Below are 15,047 nucleotides of genomic sequence, written 5' to 3'. Positions count from 1 at the left end.
AGCTAATAATACCATCAGTAAGATAAGTTCACCAACGTTGATGTGAACAACGCCAATAAACTACACCCGGAGGGTTAGCTACATCACGACAATACAACATTATACGTATACAATATATATATATATATATATATATATATATATATATATATATATATATATATATATATATATATATATATATATATATATATATATATATATATATATATAGCTCGAACAATATAATATGCTCACGCTTACAACACAACAACCATGGTTAACCAATCGTACAAGGGAATGGCGCCCGCGAAAGGCCATCGGAGTTCACAACATCCATTATTATACTTAGCACCTCGTATAACTAACCCCCGGGTGGCATCTTAACACCTCGATACTTCACCCTCGGGTGGCATCTTAACACCTCGACACTTCACCCTTTATTCGGAAGTGGCGCCTTAACACCTCGACACTTCACTCCTAGGTGGCATTTTAACACCTCGATGCTTCACCTCGAGTGGCATCCTAACACCTCGATGCTTCACCCGTCAATTACTTAGAGTGACATCTTAACACCTCGATGCTTCACTCCAAGTGACGTCTTAACACCTCGACACTTCACTCGTCGCGTGAAACGTGGTGTCTTAGCACCTCGACACTTCACATCTCACGCTACAACAAATAGATACATTATATACCTACGCATATAATTATTCCACTCACAATATTAATCCTTCGTCATTGGGGTTATATAATCCACATCACACGTCCATGTGATAACGTACACACAAAGTGTGCACCTCGCCAAGGTGGTCAACCAAAATGCACAACCGTGCCAATTGGATCTATACACAAGTCCAACAATTCCACCTATACGAGAAGTGAGCTCTATAAACGAGAACCCCTTTACCCGACCCGCACCCATCCTACACATACATATGCACATAGGATATTAACACTCACCTTGTCGCCTTGAAGAATGCCACCGAATAATCTGCAATCGCCAATGGAATGTACCTATTTCATTTATCACATAACAAGTAACACAATTAGGGTGGATATAACAATCAACCCAAATTGACAACTAGTGCAATTTCGACCCAAATGCACTTCCAAGCACAAACCGCGCCCAAACTAACCAATAATCACTAACACAAGTGAGAATGGTCCTAATATGCCAATCAAGCCCAATCATAGGTGTTAAACACCTATCTTGCCCAAAATGACACTTAGACCCTAATTTGACCCATAAGAAGACAATATCACGCCATTAGCAAGTTTTGACACCAAAACATATTTAACTCGGTTCTATGCTTCATCTTAATCCATTTTAAGTTTATAAACCTTATTAACTCGATAATTGAGTCATAATCATCAACAAACCCTAATTTTGACTCTAGTCAAAATTAGTTAACCACAAGAACCCTAATGGTCTCCAAAACATCAATAATCACTAATACTAGTGATTATACACCATTTACAAGTCTTAAACATGGTTAAATCATTAACCAACCCAAAACCCGCCAAATATCAAAATAGCAAGTTTCCATAAACCCTCTTCATTAACTAAATGGGTTTACAACAAACTAGCTCAAAACCCTAACTTGAATATCAAATCTAACAATTGAAATTCAGAGTTTGAGCTTACCAATACTACCACAACATAGCTAGAAGCGAGATGAACAACTTTAAAACCCGAGCTTTTGCGAGAATCCTCCTCCTTCCTCTCCAAACCAAGCTCTCTCTCTCTCTCTCTAAACTCTTACTCTCTCACTAGAACAAGATGAGAGGGTTTGTGCGGGTGTTAGTGGAGCAAATGAGGCTCCTAGAACTGATCTTGTGGCCTTAACTCGTTCAACATGTGAAAATACCAATTTACCCCTCTAAATAACATTAAGCAGAACAGCTGGCTCGTCAGACAAGTTGGACGGCGTCCAACATTCTGGACGGCGTCCAGTCCTTCACTGCTGGACGGCGTCCCCCATTCTTGACGGCGTCCCATATAACTGAAAAGGCAGAAACAGAAACAGGGTGTTACAAAAACGGAAAAGATTAAACAACGAGGCAAATAGACATGACACATACATATACACATATACATCATACCGCCCCATCTTGCTCAACAATCGTCGTACATCGCTTGTTTGACACGATTTGAACCCGTAACAATGGTAGCTAATCATTGTTACGCGAGCACGTCGCATTAACTCATTAGTTCAACGTCCATCTCGCTCGATGATTACAACTACAACACAAAACAATTAGTGCAAGGTTAGATCACATAAACCTAAGCACTAACAATTCCCGATCCGACCCGAAGTCCTACAAGTCCCGCATTAAATGCATACACATTAAAGTCTAAGTCTAGGCACCTATCTCAAGTCACCTAAATCCCTTAGACCATGCTCTGATACCACTTGTAACAACCCAACCCGAATTTGACACGAATTTTTTTTTTTTTTTATAAGTCAACCTGGCCTGTCAGGTTTAGTCCGCGACGCGGACTGACCAGCCACGGCGCGGCTCAATACAGTTACAGAGGGTCAGGCCCTTTAAACCCTCGACCTCCAAATCCTTTTATAACCCGTGGCGCGCCCATGAGGGTCGCAGCGCGGCTTGTGTCTGATGCAGATTCCAACTAACATTATTTACACAAGTGCCAATTTTCTCGCTAACACAATATCCAACGTTTCAAAAGGCTTCGTGCCACATCAATAAGCAAAGTTTACATGTTTCAAGACTCCCGATAAAATAATTGACTAACGAGCATTATTGCTCGTTACAATTCAAAATATTAGTTTCGACCACCAAAAAGTTTAACTTCCAAACGACACTTAGAGCATGGTGTTTGGGGTTAAACTACCCATATCTTGGTCGAACTTCCAAAAGCTATAATTCCTGAGAGTCACTAATCCAACTGAATACCTTTGCCCTTATCCACGCCAGAGCCTAAAATGGTAAAAAACGAGAGGGTAAGCTAACGCTTAGTGAATGCAATAATTATACGATTACATATACAATCTACTTACTTGCAAACACTTACGCATTTACAGCATACATGCTAGCAATATAAACAACCATACTATCACAAGTATAATACCAAACCTTCGACCACATAAGCTAGCAAAAACGTTGCATATACCCGTACAATATAATATGCTACAATACAACTCACAACCATGGTTAACCAATCGTACAAGGAATGGTACTTTAATTTCCCATCGGCATTCATAACAACCGTTAGTGCACTTAACACGTCGTACACTAACCCCACGGGTGGCATCTTAACACATCGATACTTCACCCCGGGTGGTGCCTTAACATGCCGACACTTCACCCCGAGTGGTGTCTTAACACATCGACACTTCACTCATTACATCTCTCGAAGTGGCATCTTAACACGTCGATGCTTCACTCCTGAGTGGTGTCTTAACACGTCGACACTTCACTCGCCACGTGAGTAGTGGTGTCTTAACACGTCGACACTTCACAACTCATACTACACAAATAAATACATCATATATGCACGCATATAATTATTCCACTAACCTTAACAAGTCGGTGGTGATTTAATTCTTCCGTACGGTTCGAGCAAAGTACCTAGATTACAAGTACAAATTCAAACACACAACTAGTGGAATTAACCACAATACTCACCCTTGAGCATTTAATGACCCAAAAGCATTAAATGACTCACTTACACCCAAAACCGCCCATAAATGGCCAAGACCCGCTATAAATCACCATAAGCTAGTGATTATAGTCCAACATCATCAACTAACACCATTTTGGGTCTTCTCATACCTATTTTACCCAAACTAGGTCAACCTTACCTATTTGGCCCATTTACAATTCTTTCAACATTAAACAAGTGTGTTAATGCCTCACAACACAATTAATACTTACAAATCTCATTTTACAAGATCAAACCCTAGATTATTACCATTAGGGTTTTTCTTACATCAACATAACCCAAATTCACCCATTTTACTCCCAAATGGGTCATACAAGTCTCTAGTAACCCAAAACCCTAGCCATTAACCAATTGAAACTCAAAACATAGAGTTAGAACTTACAAAGACTATCAAAGTGTAGCTAGAGACACAAGGAACAACTTTAAAACTTGGGTTCGGGCAAGATTCGGTCTTCTTCTTCACCAAAAGAGCTTTCTCTTACTAGAAATCACTCTCTCTCTCTCTAAACTTGAATTGGAGGAGATAAGGTGGGTGAAAAGGAAGTAATGACACCCCCACCAACTGATCTTGGGGCCTTAAAGTCGTCCATAAAGTAAAAATACCAAATTGCCCTTCTTATAATTAAATAAAAAGAAGGAATTTTCGTCAGGACCTAGCCGTGCCGCGGGCCATTTGGCCGCGCCGCGGCTTAAAACAGAAAATCAAAGCCGCCAGCAGATTCAGTATTTACAATATGTACAATTCAAACTTGGGTCTTACGGAGTGGTATGTAGTTCGAACAGTAGGCACGAACATGTGACAGCCCAACAGCTAAATTACACCTCGGTCCAAATTCCATTCTATTTGTTGTTGGCTCAATTCGATGAATTTAAAATATCTTGAGCAGGCGAAAATATAAAAGTAATTAATATTATACCATTATATACATCAAGTGAGAGTTACTTGATTAAAAATGTCGGCCACTAATGTTCAATATGTATTCATTTGTCTCGGAGTTTGGCAAATAATAACCTGGTAACCATCAATTTCCCTGAACCATCTTTATCATTGAAAGAAAAAATATATTACCAATTGTCTATGTTTCATTGCGAAAGGTGAATGTATTCTTTTTCCCTACTCACTTGCAAAAGTCGACAACCCCATATGATAAGTGTTACCACTTAATTCTTCCTTTATATTTGTAAAGAGCATTGTCACCCTCCACTAACTATATATTACTCCGTATAATACACATTCATTGACAGGAGGAGTAATATATTTGTATCATGGTATCGAATAATTGCAAGGGACAAAAGGTATTTGATTTATACTACACGCACATGTTGAATGAAGAATAGTTAATTACGCACTAACTGCAAAGTATATGTTTATTAATCAACTTGATGGTAGTGGGAGGAATGATGGATTTATGAAGCCATCGATTAGTAACAGAAAACAGCTAGATAGAAAATTAATGAGATGGTGATTAAGTGGGTTTAGGGTGGCGATGGGAGATTGTGGTAGGAGGTAAAGGATGGAGGATGGTGCGTTTTTTTGATGATGGAGTTGTGGTGGTGATTGGTTTTGTAGTGGTAGAAGGTGGTGATGGTGCTCCGGTGGTGGTGGAGTATGGTGATCATGGTAGGTTTAATTGTTTAACGAAGAAGAAGAGTGAAGTTGTTCGACTAGTGGTGGTTTATAGACTACAAGTACTTCCATATATGATGATGGTGTGGTAGTTTCAAAGTTGCCATAAATAAAAGAGATGCAGAAAATAAAGTGGGTAATAGTTCACTACAAGTGTATGCATATGCTATATATATTATAGAGTTAGATAATAGATAGGTGGTGTGGTCGGATGAAAAAGAAAACATTACTATAAAATTGTATAATACTTAAAGAATAATCATATGTTGGAGAATTAAAAGGAAACATAATCTCCAAATAAGCACAGTGAAACTCAAAAGTAATTCACTTTAAATCACGGAGGTAATAGAATGAATGTGAGTGTTCTATTTTTTGTCATGTGCCAAATGTATATGTGAATATATAGACTATATGATTGAGGAAAGCACAAAATCAAACACAGTAATTAATCATAATGCCAATTAAGAATAGTTAGTAGTCATTTAATTTAGTTGTTTCTACCGACAGTTTTCTTTAGATATTTTATCGTCCTCCATTATTAATCAGTGGTGTATAAAAGTGTTCAGAAAAATTCGAAATTTTTATATTAATTATCTTTATTTATTTTAGTCATTATTGTATAATTCTGGTCATTAATTATTTTTAAATTTATTAAATAAAATTTAAATCACCATTCGCGCTCGATTCTGGGTAAAATATAAAAAGTGTTAAACTTTAATAACTAGATCCTAAATACATGTTTAGTAAGCCTAAAATTTATAGAACTCATTTTCGGATCACCGTTTATTTTAAAATCATATAAGTTTGAATTTAACTTGCTTAATATTAATCGAAACATCAAACGAGTATTACAATCATTTAAGATTTATTTTTGATATTATCCTATTGTTGTTTTAATAACAACCATATATGATACTTCAAATTTGATTTCAAATTATTATTTATATAAATATATAGACATATCTATTTACAATTAATTGTTCGTGAATCGTCGAAACTGGTCGAATGTCAATTGAATATATGAAACAGTTCAAAATTTTTGAGTCTCAACCTAACAGACTTTTCTTACCGTGTCAAAAATATTAAATCGTATCGAGAGTTTGGTTTAAAATTAGTCGAAATTTTTCGGGTCATTACAAATTGTGGCAGCGGCAGTTCAAAATTGAGTGACTTTGGACGTGAACGAGTTGAGTTCGGGGGTCCGGGTTGTGAAGACCCGAAAATTTTTGACTTATTTAAACCAATTCTCTATACGATTTATTATTTTAACACGTTAAACAAAGTCTGTTAGATTGAGTCTCAAAATTTTAGAACTGTTTCATATATACAATTACCTTTGACTACTCTCGACGATTCATGAACAATTATATGTATGTATATATATATATATATATATATATATATGTACAAGTAAAAACGACTTTCCTACAGTAAAACCCTATTTGCTACAGTAAAAATTACTTTGCTACAGTAAAACACTATTTGCTACAGTAAAATACTATTTGCTACAGCGAAACCGTATTTTGCTACAGTGCTACAGTGAAACACTATTTGATACAGTGAAACACTATTTGGTACAGTGATTTGCTACAGTAAACACTATTTGCTACAGTAAAACGCTATTGCTACAGTAACAATATTTGCTACAGTAAAACACTATTAGCTACAGTACACTATTTGATATCGACGAACTAGCAAACAAAAAAGAAAAAGGCGGCCATGCGATCGCATGGCAAAAACACTGAAAACTCATGCGATCGCATGAGCTACAGTAAATCGAAAAGTACTATAAAAGGCCAGCTTGTTCGACGGAAAATATCACACAATTACGTTCTTTCTCTAAATATTTTATATTTATAATTATAATTTTAATTTTAATTTTAAGTTTAATAATAATAAAGTATATTCGAGGGTATTTTTAATTCGGGTTTCAAACCGTTTTAAAATAAGGAAATATTGGGTATTGTTCGGGGTATTGTTCTTGAATCCAAGACCAACCATACAGTCATCTACCATCATTATGTCTACGCAATTTGCCTACAATATTGAATCGCAATATTGAACTGTGAGTTATAGTCTCCCTTTTTAAATACTTTAAATATTTTTGGGCTGAGAATATATGCAATTTATTTTAAACGCAATAAGACACAAGTACATACAAAATTCTACACTGAGTTAAACCGAAAATCCCTTAGCTTTGGTAACTAGTAGCTGCCAGTACATAGGATATGGACTGGTGGGCGCGAATAATTGTATATGGATCCATAGGGCTTGACATCCCCGTCCGAGCTAGAGCGCTAGCCTTTTAACGGACGTATGTTATTTGAGTTTAAGACACGTTGGTTTGCGTGTATTAAAATGAATGGGGTAATTATCACTATAGCGTTAAGTTTAGTTACCAGGGTGCTCTGTTATGTAGAATCTATTGATAAACTTTTGATGAAATCTTGTGGTCTATCTTTATATATGTTTATGACTCGAGCAATTAAACCTATAACTCACCAACATTCGTGTTGACTTTTTAGCATGTTTTATTCCCAGGTCCTTAGAATGCTTCCGCTGTGATGTGCTTGTTGCCTGCATGGAGTCTCTCATGCTTTGTACAAAGTTTATTGCATTCAAAATAAAACTGCGTTGTGTAATAAATAATTGGACTGTGAAGTCAACCTGTAAATTAAAGACTTATGTATTTTGGGGTTTTGCTTATACCTAAGCACTCGCCCACATGTTTATAACTTCCTATGTTTAGAAAGTCACTTATTTTAATGAATGCAATATTTTATCAAAACGTATCATATAGAGGTCAAAACCTCACTGTGGAATCAATGATTAACGTGCTGCGTCAATAGCGATTTTGACGGGTCATTACAGTTGGTATCCGAGCTTGAGGTCATAGGGAACCAGAAATTACATTAGTGTGTTTAACTGGTAATGGTTAGGATGCATTAGTGAGTCTGGACTATGACCATATCTGTTTTTACTGATTTTTGCTTATTATTTGGTCAAAAACATTATATGTGATATATTTATATGCTAACGTGATTGTTGTTTCAATTATGTGATAGATGACTTCCTCTAATCCTATCATTTTGTACAACTCGGAATCGGACACTGAATCTATTCTATCCACAACTGAAAAGGACGTTCCAATACCTATTAAAGAAGAAATTGTGTTAGCCGGGGAATCTCAACTCCCGGTAAACCTAGAGGAGGTTCCAGCTCCACCCAGCTTTAGTTTTCCGGAGCCACAGTATCGTTGGCATGGACCCATGATCCCTGGAGTAAACGAGGATCGTCCATTTCTAAACAAATATGGACATTGGTCCAGATATACCGCCGACGGGCGGGTTGTGCCGATTACGCCTGGCAGATTTCGGTTCATGACCACCGGTACATATTCTCGCAGTTCGTCATCAAATTCTCCTACACATGACTCAGACAGTTCGTCATCAGACGAGATCAGTAAGGAGGAGGATTTCGCTAATGAAATAAAAGAGATCACTAAGGAGAAATTCCAACTTGCTATAGATAATAAAAACAACCACAATAATAAAAAGTCCTTAATTATTAAAAAGGAACATGACCATTCGATCCGTAACCACCCTTATTGTATTAAACCCACTGAGGCAACGGGTACCTCAAAACCCCAACCAAAAATAAAATACACTACCAGAATGTCTGTCGGACCATGTGCACACAAACAATTGGCAGAGAGAACCAAATGGGAAGAAGTTTCTGATAGTTCTGAATAAACGACCTCGCAACCATAAATCTTCCATGCGCTATTCTATTGCTTATGTGTGCTACTCTATCTTGTTATGTAGAATAATCATATGTAAAATATCGGTATTGTATGGTATTGTATTATTTTGGTTTATTAATAATAAATGCATGGAATGATTATTTGTATTATTACTACTTCTTATTATTATTATTATTACATAATAACGTAGTAACTCGCTATAATTTTTCATAATGGAATATTTTTAGGATTTTAGTAGTTAATTCCTTGTACTAGCTATTATGTATGAACTTAACGGGTAGGTAATACCCTAGAAATAATTATAAAATGCTAATAAGAAGAAAATGCTTTTATAATAATCGGTTCATATTATTAATATGCTACGATTAACTATTGACAACTCATTTTACCTATAATATTCTATATGATTAAATTATATCTGTTGTGTTTATTGAAGAAACATGTCTCAAATGTCGGATGCTGAGTTTGAGCAACTAGTCGAGAAACGTGTGAATGAAAGAATTGCTGCAGCCGAGGCAGCAAAAGCAACAGCCGAAGCAGCAGCCAAAGCAGCAGCTGTAAACACAAACTCACGAAACGGATGCACATACAAAACTTTTCAAGGATGCAAACCACAGACGTTTAGTGGAACCGAGGGACCAGTCGGTCTAACCCGATGGTTTGAAAAGATGGAGTCCGTTTTCAAAATCAGTAATTGTGCGAACAGAGACAAGTCAAAGTATGCTTCGTGCACGTTGCAAGACGGTGCACTTACTTGGTGGAACAATTAAGCTAAAGCAGAAGGAATAGATACGGCATATGATATCTCTTGGGAAGAACTGAAAAAGATGCTAATCGAAGAGTACTGTCCTCGAAACGAGATCAGAAAAATGGAATCAGAGTTACGTAATCTGAAGGTTATCGGCGCGAATCTCAATAACTATGAAAAGTGTTTCATGGAACTAGCCTTGTTGTGTCCCGAATTGGTGCCAAATGAGAAACGAAAGATAGAAATGTATATTGACGGTTTATCGATCAATATCAAAGGAAATGTTACATCGTCCAAACTGAATACGATGCAGGAAGCCATGACAATGGCACACCAACTCATGGACCAGATCACAGAGAGTTCGATTAAGGCACCAATTACCGAAGTCAAGACAACTGAAGGAAAGAGGAAATGGGAAGACTATAAGGGCAAAAGTACTCAACTAAAGAAACAAGAAACTTTTAAAGGTAAACAAGATGGGGCAACTGCAAGTCCAAACTATAAGGGACCCCATCCGTTCTGCAAAAGATGTTACAGACATCATGCAGGTTATTGCCAAGTGGTCTGTGACAAGTGCAACAAGAAAGGACATGTGGTGAAAGATTGTTATGCCACCGTTTCTGAAGTAAAGACAAAATCGACCGATGTCAAGAAATGTTATGGATGCGGGAAGTCTGGTCACTTTATAAATCAATGCCCTGATAAGGAGAAGAACAAAGAACCCGCACGTGGGAGGGCATTTAATGTTAGTACCAGTGAAGCACGTGAGGATCCTAATCTTGGCACGGGTACGTTTACCGTTAATAACCAACTAGCTTCTATTATGTTTGATACGGGTGCTGATAGAAGTTATATATGTAAAGACTTTAGTTCTAAACTAAAATGTGCATCATTACCTCTAGACGATAAATATACTATTGAATTAGCTAATGGTAAACTGATAAAAGCCGATAAAATTTGCCATGGTTGCGAAATAAATCTCGCTGGTGAAACCTTCAAAATCGATTTGATACCCGTAGAATTAGGAAATTTTGACGTAATCGTTGGCATGGACTGGATGTCCAAAATAAGAGCGGAAGTTGTTTGCGCTGAGAAAGCAATCCGCATCCCTCGTAAGGATGAAACGTCATTAATGATTTATGGGGAGAAGAGCAACTCAAAGCTGAACTTTATCAGCTGTATGAAGGCCCAGAAACTTATAAGAAAAGGTTTTTATGCTATTCTGGCACACATAAAGAAGATCGATACTGAAGAAAGAAGCATTAATGACATGCCGGTTGTAAGAGAATATCCCGGAGTATTTCCAGAAGAATTACCGGGGCTACCTCCACACAGATGTGTAGAATTTCAGATTGATCTCATACCAGGAGCTGCACCTGTAGCCCGATCTCCATATAGACTTGCACCTTCAGAAATGCAAGAATTACAAGACCAGTTGCAAGAATTATTGGACCGTGGATTTATTCGTCCTAGTTTTTCACCTTGGGGTGCTCCTATTCTGTTCGTCAAGAAGAAGGATGGATCTATGAGAATGTGCATAGATTACCGAGAATTAAACAAATTAACGATCAAGAATCGGTACCCATTACCGAGGATTGATGATTTGTTCGATCAATTGCAAGGATCAAGTATTTATTCTAAGATTGATCTACGCTCCGGATATCATCAGCTGAGAGTGAAGGAAGAAGATGTTCCTAAAACCGCGTTCAGAACCCGTTACGGTCACTATGAGTTTCTAGTCATGCCTTTTGGATTAACTAATGCTCCAGCAGTATTCATGGATCTAATGAATCGCATCTGTAGACCGTATTTAGACAAATTTGTCATTGTTTTTATCGACGACATATTGATTTACTCGAAGAACAAGGAAGAACATGAGCAACACTTAAGACTGGTACTGGAGATACTCAAGAAAGAAGAATTGTACGCAAAATTTTTGAAGTGTGATTTCTGGTTACAAGAAGTACAATTTTTGGGCCATGTTTTCAGTAAACATGGAATTAAAGTTGACCCTGCCAAGATCGAAGCCATTAGTAAATGGGAAACACCGAAGTCTCCAACACAAATCCGCCAATTCTTAGGTCTTGCTGGTTACTACCGAAGATTCATTCAAGATTTCTCTAGAATCACCAAACCCTTAACTGCATTGACTCAAAAGGGAAAGAAGTATGATTGGTCCACGGAACAGGAATCCTCATTCCAGTTATTAAAGAAGAAGTTAACGTCTGCACTCATTTTGTCATTACCGGAAGGAAATGATTATTTCGTGATCTATTGTGACGCTTCGCGCCAAGGTTTAGGATGTGTATTAATGCAACGCACAAAAGTTATCGCATATGCCTCACGACAACTAAAAATTCATGAAAAGAACTATACGACGCACGATTTAGAACTTGGAGCAGTAGTTTTTGCACTCAAAATATGGAGACACTATCTATATGGCACCAAGTGTACAGTGTACACCGACCATAAGAGTCTTCAGCATATTTTTGATCAAAAACAACTCAATATGAGGCAACGTCACTGGGTAGAGTTGTTAAACGATTACGATTGTGAAATCCGTTACCACCCCGGAAAGGCTAATGTTGTAGCTGATGCCCTAAGTCGAAAAGAAAGAGTAAAACCTCTTAGGGTCCGAGCATTGAATATTACAATTCGTACTGATCTCACAAAGCAAATTCAAGCAGCACAGTTAGAAGCTTTAAAAGAAGAAAACGAAAAAGGCGAAATAAGCAAAGGGTTAGAAAAACAACTTGAAGAAAAAGCCGATGGAACCCTGTATTTTGCTGGTAGGATATGGGTACCAAAACATGGTAATCTAAGGCAACTAGTACTGGATGAAGCACACAAAACGAGGTACTCAATTCACCCAGGAAACGGAAAAATGTACCACGATCTCAAGAAGTTTTATTGGTGGCCTAATATGAAAACAGAAATTGCTACTTATGTAAGCAAATGTTTAACGTGTGCAAAGGTCAAAGCTGAGCACCAAAAGCCGTCAGGATTACTGCAACAACCAGAAATTCCGCAGTGGAAATGGGAAAGAATAACCATGGATTTCATTACGAAATTGCCAAGGACTGCAAGTAGTCATGATACTATTTGGGTGATAGTTGATCGTCTAACTAAATCAGCTCACTTTCTACCAATAAAGGAGACAGACAGTATGGAGAAATTAGCACGCCTATATTTGAAGGAAGTAGTTTCCAGGCATGGTGTACCCATCTCTATCATATCTGATCGCGACACCCGATTCACATCACATTTCTGGCAGTCATTACAAAAAGCATTGGGAACTCGATTAGATATGAGCACCGCTTATCACCCACAGCCAGATGGTCAAAGTGAAAGAACAATACAAACATTGGAAGACATGTTACGGGCATGCGTGATTGACTTTGGAACCAGTTGGGATCGACACTTACCATTGGTAGAATTTTCATACAATAACAGCTATCATACGAGCATCAACGCAGCGCCATTTGAAGCACTTTACGGTAGAAAGTGCAGATCTCCTATCTGTTGGAGTGAAGTAGGAGAAAGACAACTTACTGGACCAGAAATTATTCATGAAACCACCGAAAAGATCATTCAAATACAACAGCGATTGAAAACGGCCATGAGTCGCCAAAAGAGTTATGCTGATGTAAGAAGAAAACCGCTAGAATTTCAAGTGGGCGACAAAGTCATGTTGAAAGTGTCACCCTGGAAAGGCGTAGTACGATTCGGTAAACGAGGAAAGTTAAGTCCTAGGTACGCAGGACCCTTTGAAATCACCGAAAGAATTGGAGCAGTTGCTTATCGATTAAAGCTACCGCAAGAACTTAGTAGTGTTCACGACACATTTCACGTGTCAAATTTGAAGAAATGTTTAGCTGAAGAGGATGTCGTAATTCCTCTTGACGAAATACGAATCAATGATAAACTCCATTTTGTCGAAGAACCTGTTGAAATCATGGACCGTGAGGTCAAACAATTAAAACAAAGCAAAATACCGATAGTTAGGGTTCGTTGGAACGCAAGACGAGGACCCGAGTTTACTTGGGAACGTGAAGATCAAATTAAGCAAAAGTATCCACATTTGTTCACTGATATCGCTCATGAAACAGGTACTACTCAAAATTTCGGGACGAAATTTTCTTTAACGGGGAGGTACTGTGATGACCCGAAAATTTTTGACTTATTTAAACCAATTCTCTATACGATTTATTATTTTAACACGTTAAACAAAGTCTGTTAGATTGAGTCTCACAATTTTAGAACTGTTTCATATATACAATTACCTTTGACTACTCTCGACGATTCATGAATAATTATATGTATATATATATATATATATATATATATATATATATATATATATATATATACAAGTAAAAACGACTTTCCTACAGTAAAACCCTATTTGCTACAGTAAAAATTACTTGCTACAGTAAAACACTATTTCCTACAGTAAAACACTATTTGCTACAGTGAAACCGTATTTTGCTACAGTGCTACATTGATTTGCTACAGTAACACTATTTGCTACAGTACACACTATTTGCTACAGTAAACACTATTTGCTGCAGTAACACTATTTGATGTCGACGAACTAGCAAACAAAAACGGAAAAGGCGGCCATGCGATCGCATGGCAAAAACGCTGAAAACTCATGCGATCGCATGAGCTACAGTAAATCGAAAAAGTACTATAAAAGGCCAGCTTGTTCGACGAAAAATATCACACAATTACGTTCTTTCTCTAAATATTTTATATTTATAATTATAATTATAATTTTAATTTTAAGTTTAATAATAATAAAGTATATTCTAGGGTATTTTTAATTCGGGTTTCAAACCGTTTTAAAATACGGAAATATTGGGTATTGTTCGGGGTATTGTTCTTGAATCCAAGACCAACCATACAGTCGTCTACCATCATTACGTCTACTCAATTTGCCTACAATATTGAATCGTAATATTGAACTGTGAGTTATAGTCTCCCTTTTTAAATACTTTAAATATTTTTGGGCTGAGAATATATGCAATTTATTTTAAACGCAATAAGACACAAGTACATATAAAATTCTACACTGAGTTAAACCGAAAATCCCTTAGCTTTGGTAACTAGTAGCTGCCAGTACATAGGATATGGACTGATGGGCGCGAATAATTGTATATGGATCCATAGGGCTTGACATCCCCGTCCGAGCTAGAGCGCTAGCCTTTTAACGGACGTATGTTATTTGAGTTTA

Source organism: Rutidosis leptorrhynchoides, chromosome 4 (assembly GCF_046630445.1).
Source record: "Rutidosis leptorrhynchoides isolate AG116_Rl617_1_P2 chromosome 4, CSIRO_AGI_Rlap_v1, whole genome shotgun sequence".
Lineage (NCBI taxonomy): Eukaryota > Viridiplantae > Streptophyta > Magnoliopsida > Asterales > Asteraceae > Rutidosis > Rutidosis leptorrhynchoides.
Note: the sequence above shows the minus strand (reverse complement) of the source record.